Source organism: Cryptomeria japonica, chromosome 1, assembly GCF_030272615.1.
Source record: "Cryptomeria japonica chromosome 1, Sugi_1.0, whole genome shotgun sequence".
Lineage (NCBI taxonomy): Eukaryota > Viridiplantae > Streptophyta > Pinopsida > Cupressales > Cupressaceae > Cryptomeria > Cryptomeria japonica.
Window position 1 is genome coordinate 336,917,646 of NC_081405.1, and position 17,331 is coordinate 336,934,976.

Genomic DNA, 17,331 nt, shown 5'->3' on the forward strand with positions numbered 1-17,331 from the left:
TAAAATACCTACTCACATTGACTTGCAAGAACATAGGGCTCATCCCCAACTCGTTCAAATGACCTTGTATTAACCACTATAAATCTATTATCATGTTCGATTACAGTTCTATCAGGATCATTTATATTTAGTCGTAGCCTATACCATTTGACGACGAACAGAACTAATTTGAAGGAATTAAAGTCACACTCAAGTATATCATCCAAAATGCCATAGTATCAATTTTGAGACACTTGAGGATGTATGTCGTTTCTAGATGAAATATTGGTCACCTCAAAGACTACAGTTATCCCAGAATCACAAGTTTTCTTTGTGTCATCCAACTGTTTGATGCGAAATTTATGACCATTGCAGCACATAGCCTTGTGGTGTTTGACCTGCAATATGTCTAACATATTAAAATTATTGCATCATGAGTTGATAAACATACGGGTGATTAATAAAATTATACGTACCTATTGATCTCTTAAACCATATGCTAAATCAAGTTCCCTTTGTGTAACATTGGAATCTCCATTACGATGAGCTTCTTTAACCAATGAAGTGACACCATCCCATGTTAATGTGTGACCAGAATGTTGACATCGTTCAATCCACACCATCATCCAATCAAGATTGTTTGCAATATACAAATGTAGTGCATCCCACTCCCGACCAACTATATAAATAATTAATAGACCACTTACAATTGATTTACTACAATAACATCTTATAATTACCTCTCACTTTCTTCAATCTACCTTTCCCCATCAAGTGCTCCCCTTCGAATTTATTAATGGGGTTGGGATCCCAAATGCGATCTACGTGGATTTTTGCTGCAAACTTAGGAAGATATTCAGTAATGTACACCATAGTTTGGTATACCATATATCCCTCCACCATAGAACCCTCAGGATGTGCTCTTTGTCGAACCAAAGCCTTCAAAAATTCCAAGTGCCTCTCAACCATCCACATTGACCTAGTGTGTACAGGTCCACATAATTCGATCTCCTCAACTTGGTGTATGAGGTAGTGTTCTTGTGCATTGAAAAAAGTTGAAGGTAGACACTTTTGCATTTCACACATAAGATGAGGGATTTTTCTCTTCCAATATTTTATATCTTCCTTGTGGATTTCTTTAGATGACAACCACCTAATTAAAGAGATTGAAGACACAAAAATATATAAACGAGACTTTACAAAATAATATACAAATATATTGCATAACAAGTAAAACAAATGGCAAATATAATATCTATACAACAAATTGAACAAACATCGCTACTTACCTCATGTATTTTCCAAGATCATAAATGACTTGCTTGATATTATTGTCGAAGTGGTCTGGGAGAGATAGAGGTAGAACATACTGCAACAATTATAAAATGATCTTTTCATTGTTTTCTAACATAATACAATGAAAAGTACATGCGCAGTATACAAATATATAGTAAATACACAAGAACGCGAATTACCTTAATGAAGGTATGCCAATCATGCGTTTTCATCCCTGGCCCAAAATCACTCTTCTTTGATATGAGATTGTTTATGTTCGTAGCAAATCTTGTGGGAAATCGAATTTTTCGTATGACTTCTTTTATAGAATTGCTTTGCTGCTCCGTTAATAACCAAGGAAGGGCACTTATATTAATCTGATCTCCATTGCTATTTGATTGAATGACATTTTTCATTGCATGATTGGATTCCACAATGTCACTACAAATTTTGACAATTTTTTCTTTGTCACGCCTTCCATCCAATATTTTCCATAATGTCTCTGCTATATTCTTTCCAATATGCATTGTATCAAACAAATGCACAATTTGTAGCTACTCGTAGTAAGGCAACCTACTGAATTGTCTGGGATAACTTTTTAGTCCCTTTGGAAGGTGGCCATCCATGCCTTGACGACCTTCAGTATCATCAATTACATCATCAGTAAACAAAACACGATAGAAAAATTCAAATTCCAAACATAAACCATTAGATGGAATGACATTACCTTGATGATTAATTCTATTATATTCCAACTTCCATAAATGAGGAGTCATTCTTCGTGGCTTTGATGTAGTCTCTTCTTTCCCATTGAAAAGATGTTTTTCAGTATTCCGATACTTATGATTTTTGTGAAGGAAGTGCCTATACTCATCAAACACCTGCTTTCCTAAACTTTTTGAATGACGGGATTTCATCTTTGGACCACAAACTGGAGATGCAAATTTTCCCTTTGTTTGAAGACCTACAAGATAATGTATAATTCTGTTAAATCTGTTAATTTTTATAATTATAATTATCATGCGCAACTTGAACACTATAACGTACCACAAAAATGTGTTCGCCCTGGGGCATCATATATTGTCCATACAAGCATTGCATGGAATTGAAATTGTCTTTGTCCTATTGGTCTAGAGATGTCATACATGGTCGCACCATTCCATAACTCCAGCAACTCGTCGATAAGAGGCTCAATATATACATTCATATCTTTAACTTGGTACTTGCCTAGTGGAATGAACAAAGACATTATATAATTATTATGACCATTTTACTGCAATATTTATAATTAAATGTAGATGACTATTAAATGATAAAATACCTGGAACAATCATTGCCAACATTATGTGCTCCCTCTTTATTGACATCCATGGAGGAATATTATTGTTGATAACAAAAATAGGCCACACCGAGTAAACAGATCTCAACTCTCCAAATGGATTGACACCGTCCGCTGCCAATGAAAGCCTGAGATTACGAGGTTCATCTTTAAAGTGTGGCCACTTTTCCTCTATGTCCATAAATGTTGAACCATCTGCAGGCATTCGAATAATGTCATCTCGACTTCTATTGTGTGCATGGCAATCCATAAATTGTGCCAAGCTAGTGCACCTGAATAATCGTTGCATACGTGGAATAATGGGAATATAACGAAGAACCTTGCGAGGCACCTTTTTTGTTATTTGATCTGTTCGATATCTACTGATATGACATTCAGGGCATTTTGTTCCAAATTCATGTTGTTTATGATATATAATATGATCATTGGGACAAGCATCTATTGTTTGATACTCCATTCCAATATCTTTCATAATGGCAGATAATTCTCGGTATGAGCGAGGTAGAATATTTGATGGTGGTAAGAAAAACTCACCTATCAATCTACAACAAAAAAAAGTTTGAGGTGTTAATATAAAGAATATTAATGGTACATGATTCACCATTTATTAACTGTAATGACATGTATGACACACCTTAACATACGAGAGATTGTTATGTTGGATAAACCATTCATAACCTTCAAGTTCACCAACAACAATACAACAGAGAGAAGAGTTGTTTGGGAGCCTTTGTAAAGGGGCTCATATGCCTTCTCAAGAAGAGGTAAATCATGAACATCAAGGTCATCCTGATCATCATGATCAGCAGTGCCAGTACTAAATGTGTCATGGATCAATGTATTTGTACCATCATCTTCAATTGTGTTTTTTGGTGCATGATCGTCATCTTCCATGGGATCATTATCTTCAGCTTCGATATTCACACCTCCATGTTCCTCCACTTCCAAAACCATATTCTCAGGGTTTTGTTGATCCATACCATGTGCTCTAGGGTGCTCCACCTATATAAAATTGATATACATAAATAAACCATGATCATGATCTCATTATCAAGTGATTTCTTATGTATATAAATTGTTAAAACGATATAATGAACAACTTACCAGTGGATGATAATCATGTCCCCCTTCAATGTGAACATGCTGCCTACAATGTTTCTTAGTTGTTTTGATTAGAAGTATTCTAGTCTTTAAGCCCTTACAAATTTTGCAGGGACAATAACATTTCCCATCACCTTTTCTTTTCAAGTTAGACCATAATCTAGCAATTGTCTCCTTATTTTGTTCTTCGTTGATATTATCTGACATGGTCTTTCTTCACAGGCAAAAAAATCAGGCTATGGAAACTTCAGTGCAAAAGCTTCACAAAAATTGCAAATCAAACCAAAACCATTGAACTTAATAGAGAATGTATTTAATGTAGCTGATTGTGTGAATTTCTGAGCATTGTGTCTGCAAATTCTTACTAAAAGTTTGCCTATTGCAGACTTTCTAAGAGACATTTTTTGAGTATTCTAAGCAAAGTATTTATTTAAACATACACTTCTTCATCCACATTGCAGGGATAACAATACAAGGCTCACATATTGGTCTAAGTGGATGCCATGGTCTCACAAAGTAACCAAGAACCATATGAAATGATGGTCGTCTTGAATCCACACACAACTAGGGAGGATCCATACGATTATGTATGACTTCCCCCCTGTTTGTTTAATGGGATTAGCCAGCTCCAAGACATAGCCGTCAATAATCACTAAGAATGTACAAGTGGATCGTAGCCACCCATACAACAAACACTTACCCCTATCCTCAAATTTTCCCAATGTTTGATTCCTTATATACACTCATCCAAGGTTATCTATGTCGATCTTGGTGAGGAATCACATCACAACAAAGAAGGCAACATTTAAAAATAGCAAGAGTTTCACTAAACTACAAAAGATCATAAATATTGAAAGAAAGAAAAAATAGTAACAATAATAAGTCAAATAAATGTGTTCAATTCCAATAGCAAATCAAACATAGCCACAATAACTATACAATAGAGAAAACTCAAAATAGTGATTAAACTAATTCAAACAAGATAAAATAAAATTGTTGGCCAATGCAACAAAGATGAGAGATCATTAATAATTGAAGGAAACTTCACAATCCTTAAAAGTGCACATTACATAACTATACGACTAGAAATTGTGGCTAAATAGAGTGAAGATTCATCATGACTCCAATAATAGTCCCTCATGTGTGCATTTGTGGCATGAACACAAAAACTCCCACACGGCATGGCCATGTACCTAATGGAGAAGACATGCCTAGGCTACATGCCCAAAAAACATGACTATAATAATAGTCCCTCATGCATGCATTTATGGCCTGCACACGACAAATCCTAACATATCATGGCAATACACCTCATAGAGAAGACACACCTAGGGCCACATTGCACATAGCAACGTGCCTCACAAAGAAGACATGCATAGGGCACATGCCACATAGCAATGTGTCTTATGAAAAAATGTGCATGCATGCCACACACCAAAGCTATATGTATACATCATGAGGCACATTCAAATGTTATCAAACACAACCGATTGTATCTAACATGAGTTCCTCTCTACATGTGTGCAAATCTTCCAACACTAATCGCCACTAAGAAGGAATAATATAAAATGCATCTTCAAATATTTGTGTGTGTGTGTGGAATTGTGTCTTTGAACCCAAATCGCTACCATCAACACCATGTAACCATCATCTACACTATATCAAAACATAAGTATGGTGTGACATCATATCTATTTGCATAATGTCAAAACACATGCAAACATGAAAATCATCATAGCATGACAAAAATCAATCTCCACATGTTGGAACAAAGATATAAATAAGATAATAGGGTAAGAGGAAACCCGTACCAAGAACCACATACAACTATCGGCAATGCCATCAAGATAAATGTAGGATAGGATACCACTATGAGCCATCCAATGGTCCATTCTATGAGGAGAACTAGGGGATACTTTCTTTGAAAGGTGTGGTCAATAGAGATAATCCCTACTAATGCCACAATATGTCACCATAGCTTCTTGAGTTTTCCATTCTTCTACTTAACACCACATTTATTGAGTTCCTCAACAGCGAGGTTGGTTCTCAATAGGATGCACAAACATGTAAACACACAAGCATGGTTTCATCATACTTGTATTGTATCATACTTGTACAACAATACAAATTCATTTTTCTAGTTAATTACTTAGTGTAAAAATAACTCCATTACATAACATAGGGTAATAATCACCATAAGTTTTCAAATAAACTGCCCAAACATCAATTGGAGTTACCCTTTCTAAGGTACAAACATAATTTATTTATAACTTCAAAATTAAAATAATCACAATACATCCAAATAAGTTCAATAGTGCATGGAAATAGACAACATGATCCATAATTAAACCCATAAATTACCCTAATTGGATATGCTAATAAAATGGTGTCTCAAATAATAGAGATTATGTTGGACCTATAATAGAGATCTGGACTTTGTTTCATCATACACAAGCATGGTTTCATCATACTTGTATCCAAATACACCATCCATAGATAGGTACTTAGTACCACAATCTCATGGGTACCCTTTTAGCTGAATTTACCCTATATTTAGGTGAATCTACCCTTGTATCATTCCTTGATCTAGTATGTCATTCCACCAATCAATAATTTTTCCATATTCTTGGGAGAATACACTATTCCTTAGGTTAATATGCCATATCCTTAAATGAATCCTCCTTGTCATCATCCTAAGTCCTCTTTTTGTTAAGTCTTATCCCTTCATCTTTAGGAAAATCCACCTATCCTTATGTGAATCTACTTTCTCTTAGGTGAATCTATTTCACATAAATCATTTATCTTATCCATCTTTCTTACGCAAATGGTGAATTTTTCCTATCCTTAGATGACTACACTCCCATTTAGGTGAATCTATCTAGTTTTAGTCTCCTTCCATTATTTTGTCCAAATTTGTATCCTCTAGTTTACATGAATCTACTTGTTCTTAGGAAAATCAACCCTATCATTCTAAGGAAAATTCACCTTGTCATCATCCTTAATCATCTACCTTTCAAGTGTATATTCCATCCATCCTTGGGAGAATCTAACATATTATTGGGAAAATCCACTCCCTCTTAGGTGAATCCACCTTTTCCACCTTCTCATTAATCTATTATTTGTTCTAAGAAGGACACAAAAGTGGATAGAAAACAATAGAGGAGATAGTACTCAAACAAGTACTAAGGAATTGCATTAGTGACATGTCACAAATTGGAGTTATACATGTTCCAAATTGATTGATTCTCATGAAGGAACTAAGTTATCTACAATAAATAGCCACCCAAGAAACCCATTTGCTTTAGGCAAACTATCTTCTTAGTAGTAGCTTAATTCTTGAGACACTTGATTTAGATATGATCTTGTAAATGGTATTAAAAAGAGTAATTAGTCACCAACCAACCACACTCTTCATTTGTATATTTAAGAATTAGTTTGGTCAAAACTTAATCTTTGAAAGAAGGTAAAAGAATTTTTAGGCATATTATTTATTTATTTTAAAAAAAAAGAAACAACCACCTCACCATTCCCTTGACCCCTAATATCCCCAGCATAAGCCACGATGAGGCATAATGCAAGGTGTGACACCAAGAAAGATAGGGAGCTGGCCTTTGAATAAAGACATGCCACTTAAATGAGGATAGAGTGAAAAAGGCCCCTAACATCCAATGCCCATATAAAGAAGGCATTCCAGTTCATTTTCAAAACATCATCCAAGCAATTAATGTTCTGATCAATGCATCAAGGCACAATGAAATAGACCCAGAGAATGACCTGTCAGAACTAAAAACATCATTTGATCATATAAGGTCAGAGCACATAAGAGATGAAGGATAGGTAAAGATAATATGTACTTTATGATGTTTGATATCTTCTTGTTTGTCTTGTAGGTAAAAGCAAAGAGTCAGATTTTGAAGGAATTCTATTACATTATCAGACATGTAACAACAACAACACCAAGTTTAGGAAAGATTGGGCATTAATGAGAATTACCAAGTTCTGAATTGAAGTAAGGATGAAAAGATAGGAAGGGGAGGATAGGTCATTCTTTTCAAACATCAAACAGTCTAATTCAGTGCAGGTGCAGATTGAGAGATAACTCCAGAAATCAAGATTAAAGATCAGAGCAAAACAAATGAGTGATCAAAATCTGATCAAGTTCATTTGTTTGTACAAGTGAAGACAAGTAAAACTTGATCTTCCAAATCACCTTATGCAAATGGAACTTTAATCATCGATTTGGGAATGAAGGTTTTGTTCACATAAGGATGAGGTAATACAAATGGAGAACCTAAGACCGACTTGATGCAATGCGAATGAATGATGAGGGGCAGATTTGTTTATACAAATGAATAAGAAAAAGCATCAAGACCTTGTGATACCAATGAAAGGGAAATGATCGATTGAATTGAGGAATACCACAAAGTCAAAATCCAGATGCAATTGAAATTGCAAACACCAAGGGAACAAGCTCTGCTCTGCTTGTGGTTCAAAAGCCGACTGTAAATCCGTGTATCTGACTGTGGTTTGGAAGCCGACTGTGAGTGTAGTTGTTCCTAGGTGCCCCCCGGTTAACTAGAAGTAAGAAGAAGCTACCTAGTTATATCTAGATATATAGATATAGAAATAGATAAGTAGATGAGGGAGGCTACGCATTTGTCATCAATGCCAATATTAGTGAAGGAAGAAAAAACAAGGAGGTCCGATTGTCTTAAACAAGTTCATAATAGTGAACTCATCAAACAAAGAAGATCAAAATACAGATTTGTTTACACAAAAGAACGAGGAAACACTGAATTGCTTACACAAAAGAAACATTCAAAATCTGCCCAAGTGAAAAATTGCAAAGGAACCTAATATGGCCGATCATGTTAAGGATTGCAAAGCAAGTTTAAATGGCCGATCAAATCAAATCTTGAAAAGGTCCTTCTAAATGCCGCCAAAAACCTTACCTTGCTTGCAGTGCAGAGATCGCTCCAGCGGGGGGGGGGGGGCAGCGGCTTCGGTTTGCTTTACACAATGAAAATGCGTTGTGTTTTTTTTTTTTAATATAATGCCCGTGTTCATCGGAATTCCGACGAACACGGGCATTTTTTTTTAAAAAAATCAAATTTTCACACAATGCTCCTTGTCCGTCGGAAACCTCCGTTGGAACTTGACCCCAAATGTATTAGTGTGTAAATTTATAGTCATAAATTATTGTCTCAAATGAAAAAAATATTTCTCTTGAAAATGGAACTTCATGTGGCAATTGAAATGCCCTCTAATGTTCAACTTCCAATGTATCCATTTTTTAAAGTAAATTCATTTGATTCTTTTAGAAGAATTAAGACTACATTTTAAATAAATAATTTTAAGACAATTTTTTTAAAGCTATTAAAAAATGTGTGATGGGTAAGTGCACAAAGATGGTGGTCAAAAAGGGGGGTATAAGTGGACACTTTTTTTCTGAAATCAGGTGAACCTGAACTTGGAGGCAAAATTTGAAAGTCATCCACTCAAGATATGAAGATAATCAAAGAACAAATATTGTAGTACTTTGAATCTAGTTTCCAAACTACTAAACTTTTTCAAAATGGGATAAGAATAAGGGGGTCAAATCCTTCGCGCACAAAAAACTGGCCCTGATTTTTCTGAAAAACATAACATATTGTCTAACGTGCGCATCAAAAAATTCATAGTTAGATTTAGTATTTTGACAAATCCTTTGGCAAAAAGATATTAAGAGTGAGCACTAGAAGATGTGTATTTTTTTGTAATTTTTTGTTGGATTTTTTTTTTAATGATTTTTCCAATCGAGCACATCCTAAAAATTAGGTACCTGTTCGTGCACAAAGCATAATTTGCACTAAACAAATAGAAAATACAATTTTATTCTTTTTAAATTGTAAAGAATCAAGTGCACTACAATAATATATATTTTTAAAAAAATTTGGATAAGTATATCAAAAGTTATTTAAAAAATGGTGCACCTATGTCTGTGAGAACTAAGGAGTCATTGGTAAAACAAATTCAATAATAATATGTTATGTTGTTCAAATTGAAAAAAAACTATATGGTTAGAAAGCTCAGAAGATGGGTGAAAATATGGTGGCAATTTTAGAAATACCCACTTGATGAAGTGTAAACCTAATGATGACAAAGTCGATAAACCAAGTTGATAAAATAAAACGCGTCAAAAATGAGAGAAATGGAGGGAAATCAAACTTCCAAACCCTAGCTTTGTCATCCAAGCCTATTTCTAAGCCTAAACAGTCAAAGTGCGTACGGGGTACTTATGGTTTAAAAAGCGTGTACGAGGTACTTATAGTGTAAGAAGCGCGTACGCGCTCTTTTTATTATAAACAGCGTGTACACGCTCTTTTTACTATAAACAGCGCGTACACGCTCTTTTACTATAAACAGCACATACACACTATTGTATAATATGATATTGTATATATAATATGTGTATATACATATATATATGTGTGTGTGTGTGTGTATATAATAATATATAATATATTAAGTATATATATACACATGTAAGTGTATTGTCTCCCCCTCTCAAACGCATACAAGGTGCCTCTCTCTCTCTCTCTCTCTCTCTCTCTCTCTCTCTCTCTCTCTCTCTCCCCTTCTCCCTTCCTCCATACCCCATCCCTCTCTCTCTCCCTCCCTCTCTCCCCTTCTCCCTTCCTCCATACCCCATCCCTCCCTCTCTCCCCTTATCCCTTCCTCCATACCCCATCCCTCTCTCTCTCGCTCTCTCCCCTTCTCCCTTCCTCCATACCCCATCCCTCTTTCTCTTCTTCTCTCCCTCCCTCCCTCCATACCCCACTGCAATTGTGTCTACACTTCTATAGAAGTAAGTAAATTTATTTCTTGTCTACAACTTCCTCTTTGATTTTTATCATGTATGCTCTCCAAAGAAAATTGACTGATGGATTTGTGTGTGTATATTGAATAGGAGTAATAGGGTTTGAAATTGAACCACGGGTGTATTACCGTGACAAACAAGGAAACCTGCAGCAATATTCTTCTCGAATGTGTTTTTAATGAGCAGAACAGATGTGGAAAATAGTGTCAACAAAGCAACATGATGAGTCAGGGTACCTGCAATATGTTTTTCAGAAGGAAACAACCGGTAGGAAGAGAAAGAGGGAGAGTAACACAGATGATGTCCTGGAGAATGATAGTGGTGGGTATGCGAGAGTTCCATGTTGTTACACAACGCCTGTCACCTAAAGAAATTAAAGTTTGTTGTATGCATGGCAATGGTAGTATATGATGATCATCACTTGTCAAACGGCTTGGAACGGTACATACCCATGAAAGAAATCAAGTGTGTAATTCCTATAGTCACAATCGAGATTAGTCCTATAACCTTGCAAATTTAATAGCATCATATGTTTTAGAACTTAGGCAGTACTCTTAGGGTTAGGTCAAGCTCTTACACTTACTTTTTAGCAAAGCCTCATTGTTTGTTCGCTTGGAATCTCATTGTATGATGTTCTATTCATAACTTTAAATTTAATATATCATTTTATTAGCCCACAATATGACCCCTTAGGTGTCATTAGAGGTCGTATTGTTTCCTAAGAGGTCATACGGTGTCCTATGACCCATTAGGACACCATATGACCCCTTAAGACACCATACGACCCATAACAACACCATATAGTGTCCTAAGGGGTCATAGGATGCCATATGACCCCTCGGGACACCAATGACCCATAACAACACCATATGATGTTCTAAAGGGTCATATGGTCTTCTATGACCCCTTAGGACACTATTTGGTGTCGTTATAGGTCCTATGGTGTGCTAAGGGATAATATAGTGTCATATGACCCCTTAGATGTTGTTAGGGGTCATATTGTGTCCTGGATTTAATATCTCTCTCTCTCTCTCTCTCTCTCTCTCTCTCTCTCTCTCTCTCTCTCTCTCTCTCTCTCTCTCTCTCTCTCTCTCTCTCTCTCTCCATACCCCATCCCTCTCTCTCTCGTTCTCTCCCCTTCTTCCTTCCTCCATACCCCATCCCTCTTTCTCTTCTTCTCTCCCTCCCTATTTCTCTTCTTCTGTAATTCCTATTAGCCCACCATATGACCCCTTAGGTGTCATTAGAGGTCGTATTGTTTCCTAAGAGATCATATGGTGTCCTGTGACCCCTTAGGACACCATATGACCCCTTAAGACACCATATGACACATAAAAACACCATGTGGTGTCCTAAGGGGTCATAGGATGCCATATGACGCCTTAGGAAACTATTTGGTGTCATTATAGGTCCTATGGTGTGCTATTTGGTGTCGTTATAGGTCCCTCCCTCCCCCCTCTTCTCTCCCTCCCTCCCTCCCTCCCTCTACCTCTCTCCCTCTCTCTACCTTCCCTCCCCCTCTCTCTCTCCCTCTCTCTCTCTCTCCCTCCCTCTACCTCTCCCTCCCTCCCCCCTCTCTCTCTCCCTCTCTCCCTCTCCCTCCTTCCCTCCTTCTCTCTCCCTCAACCCTACTATCCCTCTCCCTTCCTCCATACCCCTTCTTCTCTCTCTCTCTCTCTCTCTCTCTCTCTCTCTCTCTCTCTCTCTCTCTCTCTCTCTCTCTCTCTCTCACCCTACTCTCCCTCTCTCCACCCTACTCTCCCTCTCCCTTCCTCCATACCCCTTCTTCTCTCCCACCCTCCCCCCTCTTCTCTCCCTCTCTCCCTCTCTCTACCTTCCCTCCCCCCTCTCTCTCTCTCCCTCTCTCTCCCTCTCCCTCCTTCCCTCTATCTCTCTCTTCCTCTCTCTCCTCCCCTCTCTCTCTCTCTTCCTCCCCCTCCCCCTCCCTCCCCCTACTCTCCTTCTCCCTTCCTCCATGCCCCTTCTTCTCTCCCACCCTCCCCCCTCTTCTCTCCCTCTCTCCCTCCCTCCTTCCCTTCTGCCCCCCTCCTCTCTCCCTCCCCCCTACTCTCCCCTCTCTCCCTCTCTCTCTCTCTCCCTCCCTCGCTTTTCATTCACATTTTTCTACTACCAATAGCGCGTACGGGGTACTGGAACTATTAGTTCACTACCCTGTCATAACTTTTTTAAGGCGTAGGAGCACGTACATGGTACTTACTACTTTTAAGCGCATGCGAGGTACTAAGCCCATTATTCGCTACCCTGCGATAACATTTTTTAGGCTTAGGAGAGCGTACGCGCTACTTATTAGTACAGAATGGGAAAAAAAATACCGTTGGGCTTGCCAACATTTTATGGACTAATAGCGAGTACGCAGTTATTAATGTAGCGCAATCGCGGTACATAGACATAGTTTTAATTGCCCAAGAGCATCAACGGCCTCAAAAGAAGTTTTTGAGGTCATTGAAGGCCCCACTGGAACTATGTCTGCACTTCTATCACTATTTTATACATAGAAGTAAGTGATTTTTTTGTTTTTGCATGATTTCAAATGATTGAATTGTTGTTCTTATTAGCTTTGTCAATAGTATTGTGATTGTTTAATAGTTTGATTCCAAAAAATAGTGATAAGATGCATATTTATGATTATTTGTTTGTTTATGAACTTTTGTTTACATATATATGTAATATGATTCTATTTAGGACAACCGATATCAACCATGGGAAAGAACAAGCGAGGAACGATGGAACAACGAGAGGCTGAAAAGGAAAGACAAAGGCAGTGTATGAAGAAATTGTGTGACATAAGAACAATGGGAGAAGAAGGTATGTCATCCTCAACATTTCAATTCGATTTACCAAACGAACATAATGCACCTAATGCAATTGAAGAAGAGACAATTGTACAACTAAAAATGTGTTCAATTACCTTCTTCCCACGTTTTGATGTCTTCGAGGAATTCTTTTTCTTAGGATGAGCCCTAGACGCGGAGGGGGTACCCTAAAAAACCAAAATTAACATGAGATATTAGTATAGATAATAAATTAAACATAATTTTAAAAATCTAAAATGAAATGACTTGCATATTCCATCAAAACAATACATAAAAAGGGTTGTACAAAATATGATACCGTATAGCCTTGTAGGCCAAAATCGATCACTGAGAGCGTGATGTCATCAATCTGGGACATTTGGTCCCCTATCAACACCTACAAACCAAAAATTGGACCAAGCATTAAAGATAGTTAGTATATCTTGTATTTTTTTGAATTCAAAGTGTACTATTCTATTTTAACATGTTACAAAATTTATACCTCAGGCATCAAAGTTGTAGCTATAGTAACTAGGGGAGAAGTATGGGATACCGTTGCTGCATCCTGAAATGCATATTATTTGTCTCAATTTAAATCGATGTATAAATGAAAATTCATTTATGTAATTACAAATTTAAAGTGACTGATAAATAAAATGCTATGAATTCAAATCAACACACCTATGTCTGTCGCTCATGGGTAAACACCATGTCCATCAACTCATCTGTCAGCGCGAAATCCTCAGTCGTGCGGGCCTAACATCTACTCCCACAAATTGTGCACAGATGAGATGAGGATCCATCTGCACCGACTGCATCATCTATCCCCGAGCATATCCCTGAGCAACTGACACACATATGTTGGATGGGCTCTCTGTCACCACTTGGAGCAACTAATGGCTCATCATCCAATATAATAGGGTGTGCTAATGACGTCCCATGCTGGATGATGGCACCAGTCAACGTTGTGGCCACCTGAAGAGTCTGTAGCTCCATCGACTCTTTCAGCTCTACTGGGACAGCCTAATGCACCTTGGGTTTAGGTGTTAGGGGACGGCGACTCTCCGCGGGTAATCGCCTATGGGCTCCAGGTCTATCTTGGGCAGAGCCACCACCTCTACCATGGAACTCTCTCATGTCAAAATAGTTTGAGTGCACATTGAGCACAAACTCACAGTATACTTTTCTCAAAAAATATAATGGCACCTCATAATTATTACAAGGTGGATCATCAAAGACCATCTACCACCTTTGCCAAAAAAGATTCTTCATCTGGACATTGGTACACCAATGTATGGGAAACCTCTTTGCATTAAGAGGTAATGACTGACCAGTTTTGGCATCAACGAAAAGGGTACATATTTGTTGTTTACTAATATTTTTGTTTTTTACTCCCTTGTATGATAGCCCATCACCATAGAATTGATGACACCTATCCCTAAAGCTTCCCCATTTGGTAATTTGTGTGGAAATAGCTATGGCACCACTAGCTAATGTTTCTAGGCTAGTGGCGAGGGATTGATGATGCTCAAGTTCATATGTTTTCAATTTAACAATCAGTCTATTGATTTTAGACGTATTTTGTCCTAACTGATTAATTAATTGCTCTTGTGTTTCGGGTGTGCAGTCAAAAGGAGGAATTGGGGGTGTATCTTGTGGGTTTTCAGGAGGTGCAGTTGGTTGTTCTTGTGGTGGATTAGAAGAATTTGGTTTTTTAAACAAAAAATGAAAAAACCTAATCAAAATTAATGAAATTAAATTCAAAATGCAAAACAAATTGAACAAACGGGAAAGAAATACAAAAATAAACAAAAACTAACCTTGATCCATAGTCTGGAGGAGAAATCTAGCACCCCGTTCGCGGTTTAGGAGAGAAAATGAAGAAAAAACGAAGTAAAAACGCGTTATTCACGGGTAAAAGAGACCCAGATTTTTTTTTTAAAACGTTTCTTAACAGGCACCGTGTACGCGGTTATCCTAGGATTATTAGCGCGTGCGTGCTCATTTTCCTAGGCGTAGCATGTACGCACTCATTTTCCTAAAAGCAACACGTACGCCCTACCTTCTCTAGGCTCGGGAACAACAAACCTAAGCGCATACGCGGTGAATTCAAATTTTAGAACCGCGTACGCGCTGCTTGTTTTTCCATGTTTTTTTGGGTGGTGTCCACTTTTCTGACCACCATCTTTGTGCACATACCCTGATGGTTATTTTTAATATTATTAATAAATAACTATTTGGAGGTGTAATGTGCCAACTTTATTATTGTATTTAATGTAGATAAGTTAGAAAGTTTTAAAAAATGATTATTAGTGTCATTATAATAGTTATAACATTTTTTATTTTATTTAGAACTTATTTAATATAGTTTAAGGATAAGACTTAATGATAGGGAACCTTTTTATAACAAGACCATGTAACATCAATTGTAAAAATTTAATAAGGTTATTAATACATTAAGAAAAAATAATTTTAACTTTCTTATAGATCTATGTATAAAAATTAGATCAATCAAATAGCATTTCATGATATGTAAAAAAGTTTCATGGGTGGTGAAAAATTTCATACCAATATTCTAAGGCAACATTGAATTGATCGTACCCTTAAAAATGCTTAGCATGGACATCGTTTCATACTATAAAACTATTTACAATATGTGATCCATCACCATAAAGGATAGTTTTCCTTCAAAGAAGATTGATTAAATTTGTGGAATTTATCACATGTACAAATTTCACTATTTTTTCTTTTAGATAAGAACAATATTGGTAACCTAAGTGGAGTGATGAATTGGGCAACTACCTATAAACATTTTATTCACTTCTTCAAATATTACACCCATTATTTTGGGACTATATTGCCTTTGTTTTTGGCTAAAGGGTCATAAAGCCAATTTGAAAAGTGTTATTTTCTAGACATATATAGTTTTAGATCATCGTAACACAAAGTGAATTCATATTTTTTAATAATAAAAATCAATCTTTTTTATTCAAGTGAACAAAAATGGCCTATACACACAAACATAGGATCTTCCTCTAAACTAATTATATTAACTTTGTTCTATTTCAAGGAGCTAATTGATTTCTCTTTGGTTTTACTTCTAATGTGCATATCATGCCTAGCAAATAATTCTTGCAGTGAGACTAGACCTTTGGGTGATTTATTCCTTTTATTTGTATGAACTTTATATTTTACCCATATTTGCCTTCACAGGAATTATGAACATAATTCTTGAGAGGTTGAATCACTTTCTTCAAAGTACATGTTCATCTAATTTCTAGCTCTCTTGAGGAATATCTTGATCTTTTAATCATATTTAAAAATAATTCAATGATTTGTGTTGTTTGTAACACTTGGTAAATCAATCGAACCTTATATTAACCTTTTCCAATCTTAGGGTGTGGGAGAAGGATAGAAGTTTAAATAGCCTGGAAATCTTCCCTATTATTCTAATATCTAGAGATGGCTTCAATAAATAAAAAACATTTTATTAATGCTTCAATCTATCATTCTGTAATTGGAATTTCTCTTTTTACCTATTTGAAAATTAATTCAACCTTTCCTAAAGAATTATATTTTTAATATTATTTGCTTGAGCATCTGTTAAACCTAGCAACGCCTCATATTAAATCATATTGTTTGTGTTTCTAAATTCAAATTAATAAATTGTTACAAACTTATTAATTTTAGAGAAATTGATAAAATAATAAATCCTAAATCTAATAAGGAATAACTCCTATCAAATCCCATTATTTGTAACTTAGAAGAGATATATGGATATGTGACTTTTCGTCAAAATCCTTTATTAATAATTTGGAAAATGCTCCTACCTGCTCCCCTGTAGTTGTTCTCCCCGACGGCTCGGATCTGGTCGCTGTCGATCCTGGTCGTGCAAGTCCCTCCTGGGCGTTGGTGGTTGTTGGGGGCACTCGCCTCGGCTTTGCTCGAGTTTTCTATCTCCTATG